Source organism: Amphiprion ocellaris, chromosome 4, assembly GCF_022539595.1.
Source record: "Amphiprion ocellaris isolate individual 3 ecotype Okinawa chromosome 4, ASM2253959v1, whole genome shotgun sequence".
Lineage (NCBI taxonomy): Eukaryota > Metazoa > Chordata > Actinopteri > Pomacentridae > Amphiprion > Amphiprion ocellaris.
The window spans coordinates 16,244,484-16,268,134 of record NC_072769.1 but is presented as its reverse complement, the minus strand read 5'-3'; the positions used below and the strand labels follow the sequence as shown (position 1 = coordinate 16,268,134).

The following is a 23,651-nucleotide window of genomic DNA, read 5'->3' as shown; positions in this document are numbered from 1 at the left end:
AGCTTTTTTTTATTTACAAATATATTAAAGTCTAACAAGGTACAATGAAAAAGGTGGAGTGAACACATTTAAAAAACACGTCTGATTTAAATATTGGGGCTGCACAGTGACGTGGTGGTTAGCACCGTCGCCTTGCAGCTAGAAGATCCCCGGTTCACGTCCCGGCCTTCCCAGGATCTTTCTGCATGGAGTTTGCATGTTCTCCATGTGCATGTGTGGGTTTTCTCCAGGTTCTCCAGCTTCCTCCCACAGTCTAAAAACATACTGAGGTTAATTGGGAACTCTAAATTGTCCGTAGGTGTGAGTTTGAGTGTGACTGTTTGTCTCTATATGTAGCCCTGCGATAGACTGGTGACCTGTCCAGGGTGTCCTCTGCCTGCAGGGTGTCAGCTGGGATAGACTGAGGATGAAGCGTTGTATAGAGAATGGATGGATGTCTGATTTAAATATTCCCTTGATGTCCTTGTAAGTACTCTATTTGTGCAGTGATACATGACTTCCAGTGCTCCTGCCATGCTTGGAATGCTCATTGGAAGTGCTGTTCTCTAGGCATGTCAAGAACATCTGCAAACCTTCAACTTGAACTTCATTTTGGGGAAGTCGTAGAAAGCCAAATCTTGCGGGCAGGAGGAGTGGTGAGTGATGATTGTGTTGTTGTGGGCTAAAAGACTGCTGCATAATCAATGCATTGTAACTGGATGCACAATTCAGTTGGAGCATCCAATTACACAGTCCCACAGTTCAAGTTGTGAGCAAAATGTCCTTCAGACACCTCAGCAGAACTCGGTATTGATAGTCCGACCCTCGGGGACAAATTCACAGTGCACAACCACATGAATTTCAAACAAAACGATGAGTACGCTTCTGGCTTTAATGTACCTTTTCTGGTCTTGAAGACTACAACTCTTCCACTGTAACGACTGCTGTTTGCTCTCTGTTTGGTACATTCAGGTCAGCTCATCTCAAACCTATTGATTGAAACAAAATGGGATGTCTGCTCTCTGCTCCAGCTTTGCACAGTGAACACGCAAACATGCACTTACTAGTCGTCAAAAAATAACACAAGAATCACTTTTGATCGCATGACATTCCATGCTGTACTGCAAGCATGCAACACAAACACTGAAATTTTTGATTGCACCTCGTACTGTTTTGATGTTATGAGCTGAGAGTTTTTTTTTAATGCATCGAACTGCTGTTAACACTACAGTAAGCAACATGACTTCAGCTGCTAATCTCTGTCTCTGTGACCTCCACTGCTCCTTCCAAAGTCTCCTGCTAAGGAAGGAAAGAAATTAAACGGCGAGGGAGTCTGTATGCACCAGTCAGACTTGCATTACCGTTCTGAAGTTTGGGGTCACCCAGGAAATATAATGTTTTCCATGAAAACTCACACTTTTATTCACACTTGTGCTAACATAATTGCACAAGGGTTTTCTAATCATCAGTTAGCCTTTCAACACCATTAGCTAACACAATGTAGCATTTGAAGGCAGGAGTGATGGTTGCTGGAAATGTTCCTCTGTACCTCTATGTAGTAGGGGTGGGCGATAAATCGATTTTATCGATTAATTCGACTTTGTACTTAATGTCGGTTTGTTTTAATGAAAATCGATTTTCTCATCAACATCCGCCACCAACGCCTTCCCGCTGGGCTCCCGTAGTTCAGAGTGCGATCCGGTGTGTTTACCTGGAGAGGGCTGCAGCTCATTTGCATAAAGTAGACTGGACTTCAGCGTGAGGAGATTAGGTAGGGGGTTAAAAAAAAAAATCGGATAAATCGTGAATCGAGATTTTTTTTTGAGGCCATATCGCCCAGCCCTACTATGGAGATATTCCATTAAAAATCAGCCGTTTCCAGCTAGAATAGTCATTTACCACATTAACAATGTCTAGACTGTATTTCTGATTAATGTTTTCTTCATTTAAAAAAAGCTTTTCTTTCAAAAATAAGGACATATCTAAGTGACCCTAAACTTTTGAATGGTAGTGTAGATGCTAATATAAACATAAAGAAAAGTGTTTTTTGTGTCTACATTTTCTGAGAAATACTATTGAAAATATTTACTGTGAAAATAAAAGTTTCTATCACCATGCAGTGAGAAGAACTGATAGGACACAATGCCTTTTTACTTACTTTGCGAGGTAATTACACAAAGAGCAGGTGTGATAAAGAAAGAAACAAATAGCTCTTCACCCTTTGTAATCAATGGCTGTAAATTTTACCACTATGATGATAATGCAGCTGTAACTAAAAGGACATATTGTATCTGTCAAATGCACGCGTTTGTCAAAAGAGAACATACATGCATACATGTATTCCCACATACACACTCACAAACACACAAAACTTCCCCCAAAGTTCATAGGCCAGTCCCAGTTTCTAATCCTAGGCCTTTAGTGAGACAAAGGACTCTGTTCTCTCTCCGGCCACCATGCTAATCTACCCTCAAAACTACAAAGGCCCTCCAGCCGACTGCTCCCTGCTTCTACAGGGATTATCATTCACTTATTGAACCAGGTCTTATGGGTTTGGAGAGAGAGAGAGAGAGACAGAATGCCGTATACAGTTTAGAGGAGCAAAAGGCATGAACCCACTTGAGTTTATTTTCTTTCACCAAGCTAAAAGCGTGATTGAAATGTTAATATAGGAGACCTGCAGTCCCATATTCTCCCCTCAGATAAATTTCTCCATCTGGCGATAAAAGCAGAGAGAAAAGGGGTTTGTAAAAAGACAGAACGAGTAAGAGCCGAACAGAAAGACTAAAGAAAAAAAAAGTGAGACAGCGGGAGGGGCTGGAATGTGGGAACAGCCAGTAAAAGCGCCCCATGTAATTGCCAGCGTAATCCTTGTAAAATAACCCAGCATATAGTAGGTGTGGGCATGTGTGTGTGTGTCGCGTTAAGGTTTACAGAATTATAGCCTGCATCGTCCTCCACTTCTTCATGTATTGTGCCAGTTTGATGTTTAATATTTTTTCATTTGAAGTTCCTGTAGAGCTATTCGACTTTCAAGGTGATTAGTCAGCCGTTCTGATGTGTACTTGTTATGCCATTGCATCCCCCTTGCCAATCCCTCGACTCACCCGTCTCTCCCTCACGTCTCTTTCTTCAACTGTTGGATTTAATTCCAGTCATGCCTTCGTTCTCGTACAAAGCATGCCAAAACTGATCATTTACATGGTGCTACTGAACCCCTCAGGAGGACAGTCAAGGGTAAAATCTCACAGTGCAACATTAATAGGATGAGCTTCATTTCCATAAACTTTAGTGGATTAGTACTTGAGTCTTGCAAGAAACAGGCGTTACATGAGTTTTACAGCATTGCATAAACACCCTTTTTATTTTTTTCACCTTGATCCTCGTGCTTCCTCTTGTGTTTCAGTGACCTTTATACAGAGCAGCATCACAATACATTCTTAAACTCCTGAACACACACTCATGCAACATGCAGACCGCACTAACACAGATCTCCCACTCTGAGATTTGAACACAAATCAACATCCTGATTGGGTCATTAATCATGCGTGAACACCCACATACACACACGCATACACACCACGCCCCTTAGTTGTTTAGGAAATTAATTAGGCCACTGTTCAATAGTGGCTCTTGGCTTTAATGAATAGAGCTATACAACAGAAGGAGAGACAGCAGAAGAGGCCGAAGGGAGACGAGCGGTCTGAGAAAAATGAGCAGACTGGATATCGCTTGCGCTGGCTCTACCTCCGAGGTTATTGACCTCTCTTGGCAGAGCAGCACAGACTGTGGCGGGAATATTTCTCTGATAATGAATATCGCTCTTTTGGTCGGGCAAAAGTCACATTTGAATAAACGACGCTGGGGAGGCCCTGTTGTTTTAAACATGTGGAATCTGTTTTTATTATTTTTCATAGTTATGGCCCTTGTTTCTCCATCTCAGAGCACAGTCTTAAAGGTTTTAATTAACTGGGACAGCCAAGGGTCTCAGTCAGCTCAGCTAAGGAAGATTGCTTCATTTAGCAACTTTCATACTAATTAACGGAGAACTTTCTTCAGTAACGTATCGAGATCTAGATGGCTATAAAGTCTTGCCCGTCTCTGTGTTGGCAGAATTTTTGGTTTGTGTGTCCATTTGGAGCAATTTTGAACATTTTTAACTAATGCTAGTTAGTTTCAAACACACACCAGTCTTGTGCATTGGCACAGGTCAAAACTGTATTAATATTAAAAAGCAAGACCAGACATCACAGATTTTGTCAACCAACTTATTTTTTCTTCTCTTCTTACCATTTGGGGTTAATCATTGACTGTAAATAGAGATGGACAAACCCCCTGATGCTGTAGGTTTCCTGAACAGCAAAGAGCTGGAGCTGAAGCCAGGAAAATTTAAGCCTTAATACAATTTAAACGTTTGAGTTGCATCAGAATTCACCCTCTTATAGTTGTCATGAACAGAGAAATTAGCTATAGGGTCACAAACTAGTTGTAGATATGCTCATTTCTGCTGTAAAGTTGGTCTTTTTAACATGGGGGTCTATGGGGACCAAGTTACTTTTAGACACAGCCTCAAGTGGCAATTCAAGGAACTGCAAGTTTTGTTACTTACTGAATTATGTGATGATTGGCATCTGTCTGTCTGTTAGCAAAATTACTCAAAAACAGACAAACAGATTTGGATGAAATTTTCAGGGAAGGTCAGAAATGACACAAGGACTGACTGATTAGATTTTGGCAGTGATGCGGCTTATAGTCTGGATCCACGGATTGGTTAAAGATTTCTGTATCATTACGAAATAGCAGCACGGCGTCACTGTAACTATGACTATTAGTGAACATTACATCAGCTGCCTGCTGACAATCACATGATTGCGATCCTACAAAAAATTGGCCGTTGTGGACTTATCAGGCCTCATACATCGGAAATGATACAAGTAACAGTTGATTAAATTGTGGGGGTGTTTCCGAGTCCAATTAATTCCCACTGCCCGCTACATATTTAGGTCACACGATTCGGTATCTATACACAAGTACACATGCATAACGCACGCCTGTGCTCAGTGCAAGGTCATTTTGTTTGTGGGTATATCTGTATTAAATGGTCACATTCTATAGAGCTTTGATTTCTGCCACAATTTTTTTCACGATTTCATTTGTCGGAAATGATACAACAACTGAGCAGCCGTGGTGGAGTACTGTGCTCTCCGAGTGCTTTTCTTGTTTGCATTGGCTTCATTTTCAGCCTTGAAGTTTGCCACTTGGGGTAAATAGGCTTTCCATTTTTTTTGATACTGTCGGTGAAGAAGAAGCAGAAACAAGAGTATCAGACTTTGTGATAGACGATGCAAAATACATTGCTTCCTTTCCTGATTGGGAAGCCTTCTCTTTGGACAGTCAGTGGTAATGGACAAACCTGTGGAAAACCTCTCCAAAATATGGATTTCCTTTGGTGGATAAAGTGTGCTGGCTGACTGCATCTTTCTGTTTGAATATTCCTTTTGTTTCTGCCAATGGCTCGCTCTGTCACTGACCTGTTTCTAACCTTTCTGTCTCCGTCTCGCTCTCCCTTTTATTTTGGAGAGCAGTGATTACCGTGCCGCTGATTCATTGTGGACACCCAGCACCGCAGTGACGTCGGTAGTTGGAATATCACACACAGACTCAACTACAGATGCAGCCAAATCACCACTGACATCACAGGTCAGCAGCTGTGTCTTGCATGCAAAGAAAAATCATGTAAAGGTTATGATTCCATTAATGTTCAATCTTATTCCATTCTTTTTCAGCAGCTTGTATCACCTAATCCACGTGATTCATTCCTGATGAGTACAAGCTCCTGATCAAGTATCTTCTAAAAGTTCATTTGGTTTTACTTTGTGTTTTGGCTCCGTTCCCCCACCGATAAATTTGTTTCTTGCTCCATAATTCTAATTTCCTGGAAAGAAAAAAAGCTTTGATATTCAGTCTTTGACGAGTATTTGCTGAGGACTTGGCTCTTGATGTCTGAGTCTGAGCGAGAGGTCTTGCATGTGGGGCTTTTTTGTTATGTGCAGATGCATTTATTAAATTAGTGTGAGGCTGTAGAGGCATCTGAGAGGACCTGTTGTATGTGTGCAAGTAAGATGTAATGTCCACTCTGCATGTGTGTGTGTGCACATTTTCATGCTTTGTGTGTCTGCAGTGCATTATTGCCAGTTTGAGTGTGTGTGAGTGTGTGTGTCTGATGTCAGGCCGATATGTGGTTTACATTAGTTCTGTTTGATGTCTCCATCAGAGGCCTCTCTCCTCCTACTTCAACACTACTGTTTCATCTGCACCAATCTGGTCCTGATCACTCTGCCTTTGTTTACTTTCAAAGACACTTTTCATTTCTCCTTGTTTCTCTAACCCCTGCTCACCCACTCTCCCTGTCACTCACATTCTCTGTGTGTGTGCAGGTTTGAATGGCTTTTGTTCTTTAAGCAGATGTGTCAGAATCAAATGCTTTTGTGTCAAGGGTTTTTTTTTATTTACATTTGTATGGCTGCCCTGTACTCTGGGTTTTACTCGTTCCTTTTCAATAATTTTGAGTAAAAACATCACTTGTGCTCTGGGCGAATTTGTGAGGCCCTAACTGGAGATTTTGATTAAGATTTGAGGAGAAACCTTTGCTTGAGTGTGAGTCCAAGTGTTGGTGCAAGCTTTAATCTTTTGCTAAATCAGATGGTAGGAGGTATGAGCCCATATGACTCCCACTGCCTGTGATTTTCACAGCCTATTTTCATACAGTCTGTCCATGATAGTGATGACCGTTGAGTTTAACTGTGTTTCCAAACACGGGCGATTCCGTCTTTCCAAATATCAAGATATGCGCTTGTGGCTGACCCATAGTTGGTTCCACCCATTGCCTTTTCTGAGAAACTACTGGCTGTTATAAGTGTCTGTCTAATGCTTTTTAAAAGTTCCCCACTTTTCCAAATCGTACAACTTCATCATCATTCAGTTAAACACACATCTGCTTTACCAGGTTAGGAAAAATTAGGTTTGAATGTATGGTTAAAATTAGTTTGAGTGTCATTTCAGACTGTTTCCTGTGATCTGGTCCCCTTATTGTGAGAGCACCAGACTCCACAGACTAAATGTTTATTCCACAAAATATAGTCATGGCATTTATGAAAGCTGTGCTTGACAATTATTTTAAAAAGTAATTTATTTCAACCACTATTAACGTGATTAACACGCAGTGAAATACACCAGCATATTTCATCAGGACTGTTCATCAGATGGTCAGAAAACTTTGGAAACCTTCTCCAGACTTTTATGATGTCAGAATTGGGGCAGAGGTTTGTCAGATGACTTCAATAACTTTTTTGTGAGGCTGACAGTTGAACATTCACACCCTCTTCACACTGACACTGGTCAGCCATCCAGAGGTGAGAAAATAGCCAGGGGTCTGAAATTCTCCATCTAGAAGTCTTGTTTCATTGCTTACGCAACTAGTTATCACCTCTCTTCCTTATTCTGACAGCTAGATTTTCAGTTCACCTTTGGTTGCACTCTGACCAGCTGATTCTTTTCTTTAATAAGCCTCAGTTATTTAACACATTTGCCAGTTTGTACTTCCTGCACTCCTGTACTGTTATTTTTTGGGTTTTCAATATCAAATTTTGCTTATTGTTTCCTGTCAGATCCATTTCAAGGACAAATCTTCATGGATTTAGTTCTAAAACTTTGCTGTTCTAAATGTTCACGTGACCAAAGTAAATGCAGATCTCAGACACAAAGCATCATCAGGGATTACATTCACTCTGAACACCTGCAAAGATCTGCTGTGGAGGATTTAAGGGACCATCTTCTTATATACACTTTACTCTTTGCTCATCTCCCCATCTAACCCTCCTCTCAGAGAGTTCCATGTGAGAGCTACATGTCTAAGACCCATTAATACTGAAAGCTGAAGACATATAGCGAAATTCATCTTCCCGACGCAGAGTAATTCAACATGCTAATCATTTATCTTCCAGGAACGCCTTTTCTAACTCCACCCAACCCTGCAGGACACTCAATATCTCATACAGACAAATAGAGACCGAGACATAAAAAAGAGGCAGAGTGGGAGAATCTTGTTGCAACAGAAAGAAAGGAGCTCATGTGGGAATGAAGACAACCTGCAGACAACAATCCAAATGAAGTGCTTGACTGGGAAAACTGTGAGCCACCGAGCTGTGTTTACATAGTTCTAATCATACAGGCGTGTTCAGAGGCTCATACATGAAGTAAGCCGATGACATAGGCATGCACACATTACCGACTCTTCAATGTTTGCCCCTGATTACATGCGTCAACACCATGGCAACCATAACGCTTAATTGTTGTTTGCAAGGCTGGATATCTTCTGTCATGAGCTGCAGCGATGGATCTGTTGCTACAGTGATGCACGTGTCCAAACATGAACATTTTAGTTTTACCTTTCTCTCCAGTTTGCCACACTGTTGGACTCTTGTGTGATTCAAGTTTACAGCCTTTAAAGTCAGATTCTTTCCATTTGTGACAATATCTATGTGGTATAAATAAAGCAATCACTGTGTAATTAAGTGATTCTTTTGAGTCAGACCTTCAACTCTAAGAAGCTTAAATCATCGCTGTCAATCATCTTACCACATTTCTGTAATGAAAACCACATCATGGAGGACTGAGTGCTGATTAGATTGAATATAATTAGGTCACAGGAGTTTGGGATAATGAAAGTCAGAGTTGCTTCACTGTCGTCCCGCATGTTCAGGGTCCTGTGGGACTGAAACAGGCCTGTTAAACTTTATTGGAGTGAACAGGCTTCCTGAGTCTACAGCACACTGGGCCTGGGAGAGAGACCCACAAACAAAGACCATAAACAGAACAACAACAGCCTATTGTCTTTGTGAGTGGAAGAGTGAATGGATGACAGGATTGACGAATGAATGAATGGTCTGTTCTCTGTTGCTCTCGCGGATAGAGATCAGCGTTGGGCAGAAAAGCATTAGTTAGAAACACGTTTAAGTAATGTGATTACTTTTACCTCTCAGGGAGTTTAGGCTTAGTGAAAACATTACAATTACTAATCCCAGTAACAGTCTATTATTTCTTCCAGTAGTGGGAATTCTTCTAGTGAGAGTTACATGAAGACTGTTTGATGGATCATAATTGAATTAATGTGGCACTGGGGAAGGATACAAGAACATTAATTGAAGGGACCTTTAGAGTCAGTCACTAACCTAGTTATACTCCATAATAAAGGAAAAACTCAACTGCTAAATTAGTTACATACCTAGTTTTGTTTAGAGTCCTGGAAAGATACCGAGGCTGAGTTAATTAATGCTGCACAGTCAGTAAAGCCAACCAGACTGCCAGGCTGCCTGCTTATAAACCTCAAACTCTTGTTTTCTATTTCTTCACACTGAAAAGATTAAGTTTAAAGGCACTTGTTGAAGTTTTTGTTTTTTTTTTGCACATGAAATTTTCAGGGAGTAGTTTGCAATAAGTAACAGATTACAGCTTTCACATCCAACACCGACAGAGATAACGGTTAAAAAGGTGATACATTGATGTCTTTTATTTATTATTCAGAAAGAGGGAGTTTTATGAAAGGAATTAACAATTTTCAACAGCTTCACTGAATGACTGTTGCTAAGGAATTTGAGATTAAATTCCAGCTGGCTTTTGTGATTTTAATGCTGTGCACACTTAACATTGATCGCATATTGGATTTCAAAACAGGCCACCACAAGTGAACACAAAAAGCATCAGACTGGTATCATAGATGGAATCAAAGCAGTAGTTTCTGCGGCTTAAAGTGGAGTGCTGTGATTGTCCAGTTAAAAGTAAAGTGTTCAGATTTACCTTCTCATTTTAATTCAGCATTTTCATGTCAACACTAAAGCAGAAATTCTATTCTTGACCTCAGTCTTTTACAAAAGAAAAGCTACTGTATCTCTTTATTTTCTTACTGCCTCTTCTCTGAGTCCACACAGCTCCATAGCAACCCAGAATGAATCCATGGCAATATAAAGCTTTATAATTTCCACAGCTATCTTTAGCAAAAATAAATAAATAAATAAATAAAAACAAATCCAAAACAATTCTAGGTTCCCTCCTCCTCCCAGATCAACAACAAAAAGCCAGAGCAGAAGAGCCTTTTTTATCTTCATTTATTCACTGTTGAATGCATTCAGTTGAATGAAAGAAAAATAGTATCTTTAGATCTAACACACGCCAAAGTGTGACTCAGTCAATGGTGTACTCTTGTACATTATCTGTCTACATCTTTACAGTTGTGTTAAGGTCTGTTGAGCTCTTAGTAGCAAACCGTTGGTCCTGTCAGTGATTTCAATCAATGTCTGAAGCTATTAGTTGAGGAGAGATAGAGGTCGGGTGAGGAAGTTTCAAGGAGCAACAGTTCAAAGCCACATTTGACTGCTTCTGCTGCCTGTTCTGTCTGGACGGACACGTTGTCCTAAAGCACCAATACATCAACTCAAAGCTTTTTTCTTTGATTGTTTTTATGGACATTGCTGTAAGGCTTCATAGTATACAGTTATGCCGCAAAATGGGACTTGTGCAAGAGAATTTTTTAAGTATTCTCACAACAAGTTCAGTCAAGAACAATGTAAACAAGTTACTTAATGATATACCCAAGGACAACATATTCATCTTGAAATGTTGAAGCTCTCAAGCAGCTATTGTATAGTATAGCAATTAGTCCTCTTGTCATTCAGGAAAAAGAAGGGATGAAGTCAAGTGTTGTTCTTCTAGAGTATCAAACTGTGCATTGGCAGTAGCTGAAACAAATCATTTTGTCCTGCAGAAACAAGCATCGGATCAGAAAATGGAAAAAAAAAATATAGACACTACTGTTCAAAGGGCTACCCAGGCAATTTCATGTTTTCCATGAAAACTCACACTTTTATTCATGTGCTAACATAACTGCACAAGAGTTTTCTAATCATCAGTTAGCCTTTCAACACCATTAGCTAACACAATGTAGCATTAGAACACAGGAGTGATGGTTGCTGGAAATGTTCCTCTGTACCCCTATGTAGATATTCCATTAAAAACCAACTGTTTCCAGCTAGAATAGTCATTTACCACATTAACAATGTCTAGACTGAATTGCTGATTACTTTAATGTTATCTTAATTGGAAAAAAACTGCCTTTCTTTCAAAAATAAGGACATTTCTAAGTGACCCAAACTTTTGAACGGTAGCGTATACATCAGTTATACTTTAGATATTGTTTTACAGTAGTGTGGCATTGTGGCTTGTTTGTTTTGTTGTGTAATATTTCGAATTGTTCCTCTCCAACATTTGCTGACACAAGGCTACATCAGACATCAATATCATCAGATAACAGCATCTTTGCCTTTGCGATGACAATCCAGTCGTCATAAAACAAATTCCCACCAGAGTAAGAGGATAAAATGATCTTTCATATACAGCTGCTGTTACTGTACTAACAGCTCATTCATGGTGAGATGTGGAGCACCAGCGAACAGTGAATCATCAGGACGAGTGTGTAGTAAAAAACGCCCATCGGGGCCTGGCTGGTCGCGCCTGTGCTGATGTGGGTTGTAACAACATCGCTGTGTGATCACTGTCCTGATTAGCTGATGCATCTATCACTGAGTGTTTAGACAGGACCAACAGCTCTGCTGACGGACATGAGCTCAATCCCCTGAGCAGGTGCTGAAGGGCTGGGAACACGCACGGCACACATCACTATTACTGCAAATTACCGCTGCGTGAATACAATTACACAAAGTTGTAATCAGAGAAGCGTTTATTTGAGAACATGATGAATGATAAACAGTCATTGTGCTGCCCCTTTTTTTGTGTGTGTTTCCATTGATGAAGTTTCTGTAGGTGTTGTCTCATCATTCAGTGAGGCTGAATGTTCGTCATACTTACTCACCATTTTTTTCATATTATAACTTATTCATTTGATGTGGAATAAAGGCAACCAAGTCCTGGGTTTGTGTTTGTGAAATATTGTTTGCTCATAAGGGAATTAAAACAACGTCACTATTATCTTGCAAGAATAGAATGTACTTTGGAAAATTCATTGCCTCTCCTTTATTACCATTAGTATTATCTCCGAAGGCTTTAACACTCCCTGTGTGTGTCTGCGTATCGCACTAATCATTGTGATCGCAGCAGCAGCAGGTGGAGATTTGTACGTCTGCAGCCTTTTGGAGTTGATGAGTCTCCAGAGCCTCAGACTGATGGCTCCACTCACTCTCCCTGCTCTGGGAATAATCATTTCCTGCAATTTGGGAATGTTGTGTCAGAGACATTACACTCTGTCCTTGTTAATTAATCACGGACTTTGTGGAGTGTTTGTGTGTTTTCTGTGCGCACCTACATCTGTCTGTGCTGTTCGATTTGCGGGATGTGGAGGCTCAATGCTCCTGATATGTGCGAGGCGTCATGGTTTTCTGCATAACCTGCGAGCAAAGTTTTTTTTTTTTTTGTCTCTCTCTTTCTGTCTTTTGTGTCTTTCTGTCTCTTAATTGTTTCCAGAGTGTTTGTTTGGAAATTTGTTGAGTTCTCCATCACACGCAACCAGGACTGCAGCCAAGGCATTCCCCCTCTGTAGACACACATTTACTCATGCTTACACACAGAAAATACCACATAAAATCCTTCAATTTCACCCTTGTGATGTCTTCATGGTGTCAGTGTGTGGCACGAGTGTACGCAAGTGTATGTGTGTGTTGCACATAGCAGCCTGTTTGTTTTAGGCACCCATATAAAGGGGGATATTAACACTTCTATTGCAGAATGTATGTAATTAGACAGGATTGTTTTTGGAGACAGAAACACACAATATTTGTGTTTCCATCACCTCAGAGGACATTTACATTAATTTCCTGGAGACCCAACTATAATCACCACTTGCAGAACGCTTACTGTAAACTAAACCTAAACTAAACCTTAAACCTTCATACTAAAATTTAATAACTTACATTATGGGAAATTGGGCCTCCACAATGTTGTGGCGCACAACTTCATGTCCCCACAACATGAGTAATACCACACACACACACACTCTCTCTCTCTCTCTCTGTAGACCCTGATGTTTGTGTTCGTGTTGTCATGGTGATGCCACTTTGCAGCTCTTTGTGTCTCAGTAGTGAGGAAAGTGAGAGCGCCACCCTGCCCTTTCTTCTTCTCACGCTGCATTGCTTTGTCCATATATTTCTCTTTGTCATCTCTCCTCCCCTCTTTATCTCCTCCCCTTTTCCTTACCTGCCTTTCCTACCTTTTCACTCCATTTCTCCGACTCTCAGGAGCATCTTGGGAGACGTGTTCAAAGTCTTTCTCCTGCTCGTCCTCCCGCAGCCACACATAGACAAACATTAGGATTCCTTTCATTTTGCATTCCTTACCAACTGTGCACATCTCTCATCAGGTTTCACTGAAGCAACAGGTCAATAGGTCACATCATACACTCTCAGCGGGAACTCAATTTCCCATCATCCACTTCACGCTGAGCCAGACCTGTCCTCACGCTGTGGTGGGATAAAAGCTCCGGAGCGAGAGATGAGATCTGACAGATGAGAAAAGAGACATGAAGATATACCGCCTGAGACATATGGATGTGGTGAGAGATTTGAAGTGGGACACAGGGAGAGGGGGAGGAGGAGGAGGAGGAGGGTGAGGGAAGGGATAGGAGGGACTGTAAGGTGCTTTCCCAATTCATGAATTCATTGTTTTGCAAAACATGTGGTCTGAATTTCTTTTGAGGCAAAAGAAGGACAAGATCACACAGTAGTGCTTTACACACAGGTCACACACACACATGCCGCTTATAGCAGTCTGTGAAGTCATGTCCCGCTTCAAGTGGGAACAGACAAAATTCAGCGGAAAATCGACACCAGCGACATGAACAAAATTTTTTTTTATTGACTCTGCGTGCTTGTTTTTGTATTTATGTACACAGCAGGCTATGTTACGTGCACTTTTTTTTTTTTTACATGCACGTGTGTGGGTCTTTAATGTAGCACGAAAAATAACTTGGTAAACACACAATAGCTTGTTTCAATCAGGCTTCTGTCAATGTTTTTTGAGTTATAAATCCATGCGTTTCCAAGTGATCAACCCATCAGCCGGCTCCTTTAATGAGGCTGTCAGGTAAAGCCCCGTGATAGGTGGAGACATGGTTGTTTAGGAAAGCTAATTGGTTAATGGTCCTTTTCCCAGATCTTTCATCACCCCTTGTTCCTCATCTGGTTTCAATCGAGAAATGAGCCGCTGCCTTGACTTCTCGCCTCTCTTTCTCCGTGTCTTTCTTTCTTTTGCTCTCTCCTCCTTTGTTTTGTCCGACTGTCTTTTTCCTATATTCGCTGTCTTTTATATTTTTTTTTGCTTGAGTAAAGAAAAGGGGAAAATCCAGAGGTTATGACATACAAGATGAGAACATTGTACTTCTACTGATGTTTCATTAAAAAAACACAGAACACACGCTCCCTTTCCCTGTCAAATAATGAGCTATTGTGCCATAGCATTTGCCATTTTATTACACTGAAGGAGCCAAACATTAGATTGTTTGCACACAACATATTAAAGCATTACTCGGAGATGTCAGGTGGCTTTAAGTGGTGCTTTTAAACTCATGATCCATTCTTTAAACCATTAGCGGTACCTGCTTCATCCTGTAGAGGGTCGCAGGCAGCTGCAGCCTGAACAAGCTGACCTGGACGGGTCACCAGTAAGACAGACAACCGCGGCACATTCACATCTACACTGAATCCAGAATTGCCAATCAAATGTAAAAAAAACGTTTTTTAAAATCATATTTTAACTGTAATTCTCTAAAGCAATTTACTGTTAAATTACAGATTTTTTGTTTTGTTAAATGACACATAATAACTAGTAAAACAACAGAAAAAAGTATTCATTTACATCTGAACTCAAAAAAAAGGTCCAAACTGTCAATGTCCACTCAAAAAATCCGTATTTTTACAAAAATCAATTCTTTTATGATGTTTGGCCATAAATGTTTTACTGGATTTAAATGAGCTAAAGAATCCCGTTATTATATAGATACTTGCCTTTGTTGAACAAAAGTATATTTACCGATTTTACTTGTTTAGCAAAATTACAAATAGTATCTAGTAAAATCAAAGACAAGAATTATTTTATATGTTGTAATGCTTTAACACATAGGGATTAGTGATCAGCATAAAAATACATTGTTTTACAGATTTTTTTTGCCATTAGCTTAACCCCTTGAAGCCTGAATTTATTTACAATATATATATATGTGTGTGTGTGTGTGTGTGTGTGTGTGTGTGTGTGTGTGTAACAATAACAGATATAAAATAATTAGGTCCCACTCTGACCGGTCCTACAAGAAACCAGTGCTTGCAAAAGGTTCCAAGGTACGTATTGGATATGCACAAACCAGCATTGGGGGCATGCATACGCTATCTTGGCTTCAGTCTGAATCCAAGCGATATGATGTGACTTTGCAACTAAAGGGTTAATAATCTTTCAGTTTTTGTGTTACATCCCAGAGGACTGTGCTACGAAGTGAGAGTAGTGAGTTAGCGGGTATGTTGAGCCTAAAATCAGAGTTTTCAGAGTCACAAAGCTGGCTCTCTTTTAACCTGCCTAGATCTCCATGGTTACCTGGTCCAGAGCAGGTTATGTTAAGAGTTTAAGATTTCAATCAGCTAGAAGAAGCGTTTCTGTCTGTCTGTAAACCTGTTGAGCTGTACGTTGCTAAAACCACTGAATGAAGCTGTGTAGTTGCAGTATCACACGCTGTATGCATCAAGTTGCTACGGGAACCCTACGTATTCAGCTGGTGATGCAGAAATAGTATAAACCTGTTTTTATGTTTGATCCTGATTTGTAGCCAAGTTCGTTTACATGCTGGTACTGCAGCTGATAGAACGCAGATTAGACAAGTGATTATTCTACTGGCAGATATTGGAATTTGGCCAGAAATTAAAAAGACAGTGTGAGAGAGTCGAATGCACTTAATACAATATGCTTTAATATATCAAGTTTGTGCAGCTGTCAATTAGAAATAAGCAACTGCACTGATCAATAAAATATATTAACACACAATTAACAGTTTTCTACCAGTGTTGCTGTATTGTATCATTTGCTGTTGCAGCACTTTTTACCATCATACATTTTTATACTCCTTGTTGTTCTCTGTTAGAACAACCTGTTGACTGAAGTAGATGGTACATTGTTGGTTCATTTCTTGCAGAACCTTTTATGCAAACTTGCACAGTTTAAAGCAGTAAACCTGACTTATAGCAAAGAAAGCCGATAACCACCTTTGCAATGCCCGTTACCTCTGAAACTTTTTGTCTAATCGACTTATATACCCAAAGAAAACCTCAATATGTCAAACTTGGTTTGTAGTACAGCCCTGTGGTCTGCTAGGGTTAAGGGAAGAACATAAAACTGTCTGTTTTTGGTTCAGTAAAATATTTTATTGCTTAGTGACATAATTAACATAAGTGGTAGCAATACAGTGAAGTAGTGGTGGGTGGATCGATCCAAATATCGATAATATCAACACCAACGTTGGTATTGATATTGAACAATACCAGTGTAATGAGATCGATACTTTAGCTTCATTTCTCTCCTGTATGCCTGCACTGCTGTGGTTACATCAAAGAGGCGACCTGGCTGTCAGCTCTCCTGCTGTCAGAGCGGAGCACCACATTTTGCTCCTCTTTACTCTTGTGTTTGCATGTTTTACCGTCACGGGACTCAGTGGCGGCAGACAAGCAAGCTCAGCCAGCTACATCATATATCATGGTGGTGGAAAGTATAACTTTAATTTCTTCCATGGCTCTGACAGTCTGTTCCTGCCTGATGTGTAAAACGAGCTGTTTAGCTGTCGTGCGTTCCTCAACCAAAACTGAGGAAGGAAGAGACAGAGAGGGAGAAATCCAACACAGCTGATGATCAGACTGCAGCTAGGAAGATACTGTGAGCCATTTACAAAGTGTACACAATTAGTGTGTCCATAGGTATGAATGTGAATGTTTGTCTGTATATGTGGTGTATATATGTGGTTCTGTGATAGACTGGTGATCTGTCCAGAGTGTCCCCTGCCTTCACTCTAAGTCACCTGGGATAGACTCCAGCCCCCACACAACCCTAATGAGGATTAAGCGGTGTGTAGATAATGGAGGGATGGATGATTTTAGCTTCTAACCATGATCCGAAAATGATTGACTGCGGTCTTTCAAATTTAAAAATGTGCTAAAAGATGTAACACACCTATGTGTGCTGTTTTCTCCACTCATAGAAAACAACATGTGGATAAACTCAATGGCCTTCATCTTGGGCAAATGCTGACATAAGAACACTTGAAATCACTCCTTTTAAAGTAATTTTTCCTCTCACACCTGTCTGAGCACCGCAGCCACTGAGCAGCATCTACCATAGCCTGCACTCTGATGCGTTTAGGGAACACTGGTAAATATAGTGTCTGTCGATAGGCAAATGTTCAGCTAGAGAGGTGTTTCGCCTTTAACCAGGTGAGAGCAACCAACTGGCAATGTTTGTCGTAGCAGTGCGACTACTGAAAAAGTTTTCCTGGAGTATTGGTATCGGATTTGGTATCAGTGACACTGGCCCTGTATTTACTTGGTATCAGATCGACGCCAGATCTCATACTGTGGAGGAAAGTGGGCTGGTGTTAAGTCAATAAACCAAATAAATGCAAAGGAGGGTTAACAGTGATGCCAACTAGCTATGACACAAATAACAAAAGGAAACTATTAAACTCCTTACCCAAACTGAAAGACGTTGTTAGCAACTCTTCTGCGCCCAGTGAAGATAACAAAAAGTAAGTAACAAATGGGTGCAGGTGTAAAGAATCAGCTAAAATCTGGCCCAGTTTCAAGGCAGACAAACGAGTGCCTCGGACCAAGTAACCATTTTAGTGGGTACAGAAAACACAAAACAACGAGCAACAACTAACTCAAAGACACAACACTGTTTCCAGGAGTTACAGATTTACACCAAGACAATGAAAGATACAGAGATGAGGTGTTCACATCGAACCACAGTCGCCTGAACTGACAGTTTAGCTACAGGTTTATACCTTGGTGTGGGGATTGCTTTGGTTTGATTGGAGGGAAGAACTAGGCAGTGGTCCAATCAGCAAAGACGATAGGCGGGGAGAGGAAGGAGGGCTGGAGAGCAGGACTGGTGCTTCAGGCCAATTAGCTAAGATGACAGACAAACAGGGTGTTGGGCTCAGAAGACCACACAAACCATCTCTTCACACAGGTCAACAAGGGTCACTCAGCCACCAAGGGCCATGACAGTATTCTATCACTTTTTAATGTATATTTTCTGGCTCTCTTGCTGTCAGATCTTCACAGTTTATTGACAGATTTTTAATTCAGTGTGGTTTGTGATGAACCCAGACGGAAGTTCACAATCAGTGCCACTGCTCATTTAATTTTTGATCAACCACCCAATTTTAATGAAGCTTTGAGACTTAATTCATTTTTAAGTTGTTTATGATAACTGACAGAACATCATTTCAAGGTTAAATCTTTAACTGGTGAGCAAACGACGAATGATGTCGAATGTCTTTGAATCGTCCACTGGTCTGGAGAGAAGAGAACCGGCCCGACTGATGTATAGACGCCTGTGATGGATCAGATTTTCAAAAAAGATCTGCAGATTTCCTCATGCATTGGAAATACATTTCATCATCTGCATCCTTCATCTGGCCATCAATCAAGTGCTCTCCTTTTGTTGCTTCTATGAAAAGGACATATTATCGACCTTGGTCTCAAAAATTAAACATATTTTATCATTTTCTTCCTCCACTGTAATATACAGCATTTTATTGTGTGCTGCCATTTATCTCATAAGAATTCTCAGCTCAGGTTGGCTCATCACAGTTACAGTGGCCTCGCTTTGTGATCCAATACTTTGTTCAATGGCACTTTTTTGAAGTCTAAATTACAAGTTATAATCATTCAGTGTTTAAAAGGAAGTCTGAGCGTCTTTAATTGCAGTAATGTGCTTCATGTTTCTGAGTGCAATAGAATATGTGGGAAGCACTTAATTATTAGAAAGATATAACTTCCATCCATCTATCCATCCATCCATCCATCCATCCATCCATCCATCAGTGGATAATTGTCTGTTGTTCATACAGCACAGAGAAAATACTATTTAAGTTGTCAGTGAGTTAAGTTATTGGATCTCAACATTTTATTCATTCAAGACAGTCTCAACTCTGAAGCTGCCACAAGAATAAAGGTAAAGCTCAAAGAAGCCCCTGTAATTCAGTGGGTGATATTTGGAAATCACATCAAACTTAAGCCTGAGAATGACTCACTGTAAGAGCACGACTCTAAATCCCTTGAGGAGCAATAAGCAGAGGAGAGGAGATGAAAACTTGGAAAGACTTTTAGAAGTGTTAAAGGAGAAACGGGTTATTTCTCAAGGGTCCTTTGAGGACACCCTTATTTTAAAAAACAAAAAAACAAAAAACTGTTATCAAAGTGATTTGTATCATATCAGAACATAGTCTCACCCTGGAAAGCAATTTCCTCCAGAGACCAAGAACATTAGGAGGGGAAATTTGCAAAAATCTGATCTGCATGCTTTAAATTGCTTGTAATCCATCATGTTCAACAATACTTCATTGAAAAGTAAAAGAGGTATAAAGTATTTAAAACAGAAAAAGCTTTAGCTGTGTGCACCTGCGTGTGTGTTGTTGTATAAACTCATGATTGAATCCCATTAAATGCATGTGTGTGGTGGCGAGCTGTGACTATTCATAGGCACCTATAAGTGGTTATGAATGTGTTGAAAGTGATTTTCAATGGCCACATTATGAATCATGGTCTGCAATGGAGCCCATTCAGAAGCATCTGTTGCCTGATGCTGTTGCTGCCAAATGTGTGTGTGTGTGCGTATGTGTGTATGGCAGCGTTTGTGTGTTCTTCTATATATTGTGTTCATTGTGTCTAAGCATGGGGAGTGCTCTGTGGAAGTAGATCTGTGCCAAAAGAGGCCCGAAACCCCCGTAGGAGAGCCTTATCTGCACCGTGTGTGAATATGTGTGTGCGTGCGCCTACAAGACTTTCAGCATTGGTTCTGCTGAGGTTCGAAGCAAATGTCACTTTTTGATTTAGTGAAACTGTCGGTTCTCTCTTCCCATGAAGTGTGTGTGAGTGTGTTTCCATGCATCAAAAGAAGAGGATATGAAAGGTGAATGTCAGTCTTTGATGTAAAGCTTCCCACTGTTAAACTTCAGCTTCAATCAACATCTCAACTGCAGCACACACACACACACACACGCACACACACGCACACACACACAGGCACCAGCGCAGCCAATGTTTCACATTAAAGACTTCACAATGAGAATTTGAAAAGTCGAGACAGAAGCCAGACAAGAAAAAGAGCAGTGATCATCCTGCTCACCTGTTTGTCGCCCTACAAGGAGTCTGCATTTGTGTGCGTTTCACTGTGTGTTTGTTTACGTCTCGGTGTAGTTGCAGAGGCGTTTGTGTTACTTGAATGTGGCTGCGCATGTGATCATTTACATGATCACACAGCGAATTTGGCAACAGACCACCAGCCTACCATCTGCTGCTAACAGAGCATGCAGAGTGGGAGCGTGCACGGCGGGCATGCACACACACAAACACACACCTGTCAATCCTTTCTGTGTTGTGTGTGTGTGTGTGTGTGTGTGTGTGTGTGTGTGTGTGTGTGTGTGTGTGTGTGTGTGTGTGTGTGTGTGTGTGTGTGCGTGTGTGCAGTGCTTCGATACACCACACTGACTTGTTGGATTAATTGTGTGATTTATTCAGTTGGTTTCTGATTTGGGGTGAGGCAGCCTTTTCCAAGGGGTGGAAACCGTCATTAAAGCTGACATCACTCCTCACACACAAACATACACATGCACGCACGCACGCACACACACACACACACACACACACACACACACGCACACATGCTCTCTCTCTCTAAAACACACTAACAATGCAGCTGCTGCATAGCATAACATTGAAAATGAATAGACTTGTGCATTTCCTGCATTACACAATGTATTGTTTATTATAGAGTAACGGTGTGTGTATTTGTGTATTTGTGTGTGTAGGTGTGTGTGTGTGTGTGTGTGTGTGTGTGGGTGTGTATCCTCTTTAGAAAGGTGTCATAATGGCCCCCTGCTGTTCAGACCTCAATTAACCCCCTGCAACTGCACAGCAGAGAGACAGAGTGAGGAGGAGGGCCGAGGGTAGGAAAGATGAAAGCGGTGACTGGGTGACGGTGCAGAGGACTGATAGAGAGATTGAGAAAAGTGGATTTTGTGATTGGTAAATTTCTCTCTCCTTCTCTGAGGGGTCATATTCTTCCTGTCTGCTCTTTCATCTATCCATCTACCCCCGTGCCCCCTGTCAGTCTGAGAGGCGCCTGGGGGCAGATGGAGAAACTGAATTCAGGAGAGAGACTCGGACAATGGCGGGTTGAGTGAGCTTTACAAACCCCAAACGTCGAGTGGACGGCCTGTGAAAGCCGCTAGCCTCGAGGCTCGCAGAAATTTCTAACCATTCACACACACATACACACATACACATACATATACACAGAGGCAAGGAGAGAGAGCAAAAGAGCTCTTTCTTCTTTATATCGATAATAATAGCTATTAAAGCAAGGCCATTTCACAAAAAGTAGCTTGGGACAATCAGAGCAAATGTGGCCCATAGCCTTTGGCTTGTGTGTGAATGTGACCCTGTAGATGGAGTCAGAGAGGAAAAGTGACTATGAGCGACCGTAAGCAAAAATCAACTCATATGGTGCCAGTTAAAGCCGCCGGAGTGTCCATTTACAGATGTGACAGCCTCGTCCTATTTCAACTTTGCTCCGAGTCTTTGTTCGATCTGTCCTCTCATAAAGTTGATAGAGGCAAAGTAATGAACTTTTATCCCATTAGCTCTCCTGGCACCATCATTCTCCTGCCCTCAGCAGTCACGCTAATAAAATATATTTGAGCTGAGGACAGCAAACACAGGAGCAGACAAACACAGGCACAAGCACACACGTGAACACAAAGGCCCAGCAGCACATATCGGCACCCGAATCTACTCAAACTCAAAATCAATGTAGGAGCATGTCGCTTACTAAAACATGCTGGCATTAGATATGTGCACAAAAAAACACACACACACACACACACACTGACACCAAGGGGAGACGAGGGTCAGACAGGACTGATTGTCTCTTCCAGTCGCTCCAGAGAGCATATTGATTTTTCCCACACTCCTCTTTCTACACACCTCCCTCTCATTCTCCTGCCTCTTCTCTCTTGTTCCCTCCTAAAGGAGCCTTCATATTTTTCTTTCCCTCCCTCTCCTCCCTGTTTTTGTCCCCCCCAAACCCCACTGTTTCTTACCTCCTGACTCTATTACGTTTTCTCTGTTTTTCAGCCACTTGCCATGGCTTCCCCTCTGTGCTGAGGTGACTCTCACCTCAGACACTGACCTTGATTTCTGTACTGACACAATGTATCCACAACATGCTCTGGGTGCATATGGTGCTGCAAAAAAAAAAAAGCATCTGTGCTGCACTTCAAAGGTGCTTCAAACCTCATATGATTTACTTCCGCTGCTTATACCTCAGTGCCACAACATGCAGGACTCCACGCATCGCATATCCTCGCATCTGACAGAAAACAGGCCTCTTCTATAAAGCCCCCATCTGCAACAGGACTCCTGCCCTTGTCAAGGAATCATACACTGTGTCAGTACTTAAGAGCCTTTTCTATCGCACAGCTTACAACCTGCAATAACTCATTCACTCACTTGGTCTTTCTGTTCTCTGGCTGCTGAAAGAGGAAAAAAAAATACTTCAGCATGAACAAATCCACGGACAAATTCCTAGATTATGCGCCGTGCGATAAACAGATGATATATCTCCAGCATGGACACTGTTGTTGAAGTGTGCATGTGAATATCTGAGTGTGTCAGAAAGCAGTGTTTTATGTGCACTAGTTATTAGCTCCATGTGGCTTTTGTCTGATTCAGCATGCTGGAAAAACAACTGAGGAAAGGAAAGAAAAGAAATGAAGAGTATTAATCTTCATTGGTCTTTATTCTGTTTTAACTCGGCAAAAAAAACAACAGAGAAGGAATCTTTCTTTTTTTTTCATCCACCATCTACTCTGTCTGTTTCTGCTTGCTCTGTGTCACCTAGACTACATGTTCCACAATTTGGCGAGACAAGGGATATATTCTATTTCCCTTCTAATCTCAATTCGGGTTCAGCAATGGGTTCAGGCAGATGTTTAATCTGTTGTCACAACAATGCTGCTCAACAAGCCAGCTCTGCACAACGCACAATTAGTTTCACACACATGTTTATCTTGTACTTACGGCCTATTTTAGGATAATGGCAGTTGAGTTGTTTTGGTTCAGGTCCATGGAAAAGCCACAGTCAGAGTAGCTGCGCTTAAACACACAAACACCGAGGGATAATTGTGTAAAAGGATTAGAATGGCTGGGACTCCATTGTTGCACCACATGACGGAAATATGCAAGACTGTCATGTCTGGTTGGGTGCCTTCCTCTGTCGTTGCTAAATAGACTAAATCAGACTTCAGCAAAGACACACAGGTAATGCTAGACAGTTTAATCCCATTGTTTCCT

General features: G+C 41.1%; 1 long non-coding RNA gene across 1 annotated transcript in view; it reads left to right on the top strand.

Annotated features, from left to right (window-relative positions):
• The window catches only part of LOC129348726 (uncharacterized), a 31,794-nt gene that overhangs the window by 5,943 nt on the left and 2,200 nt on the right, over positions 1 to 23,651 (top strand). The window lies entirely within an intron of this gene.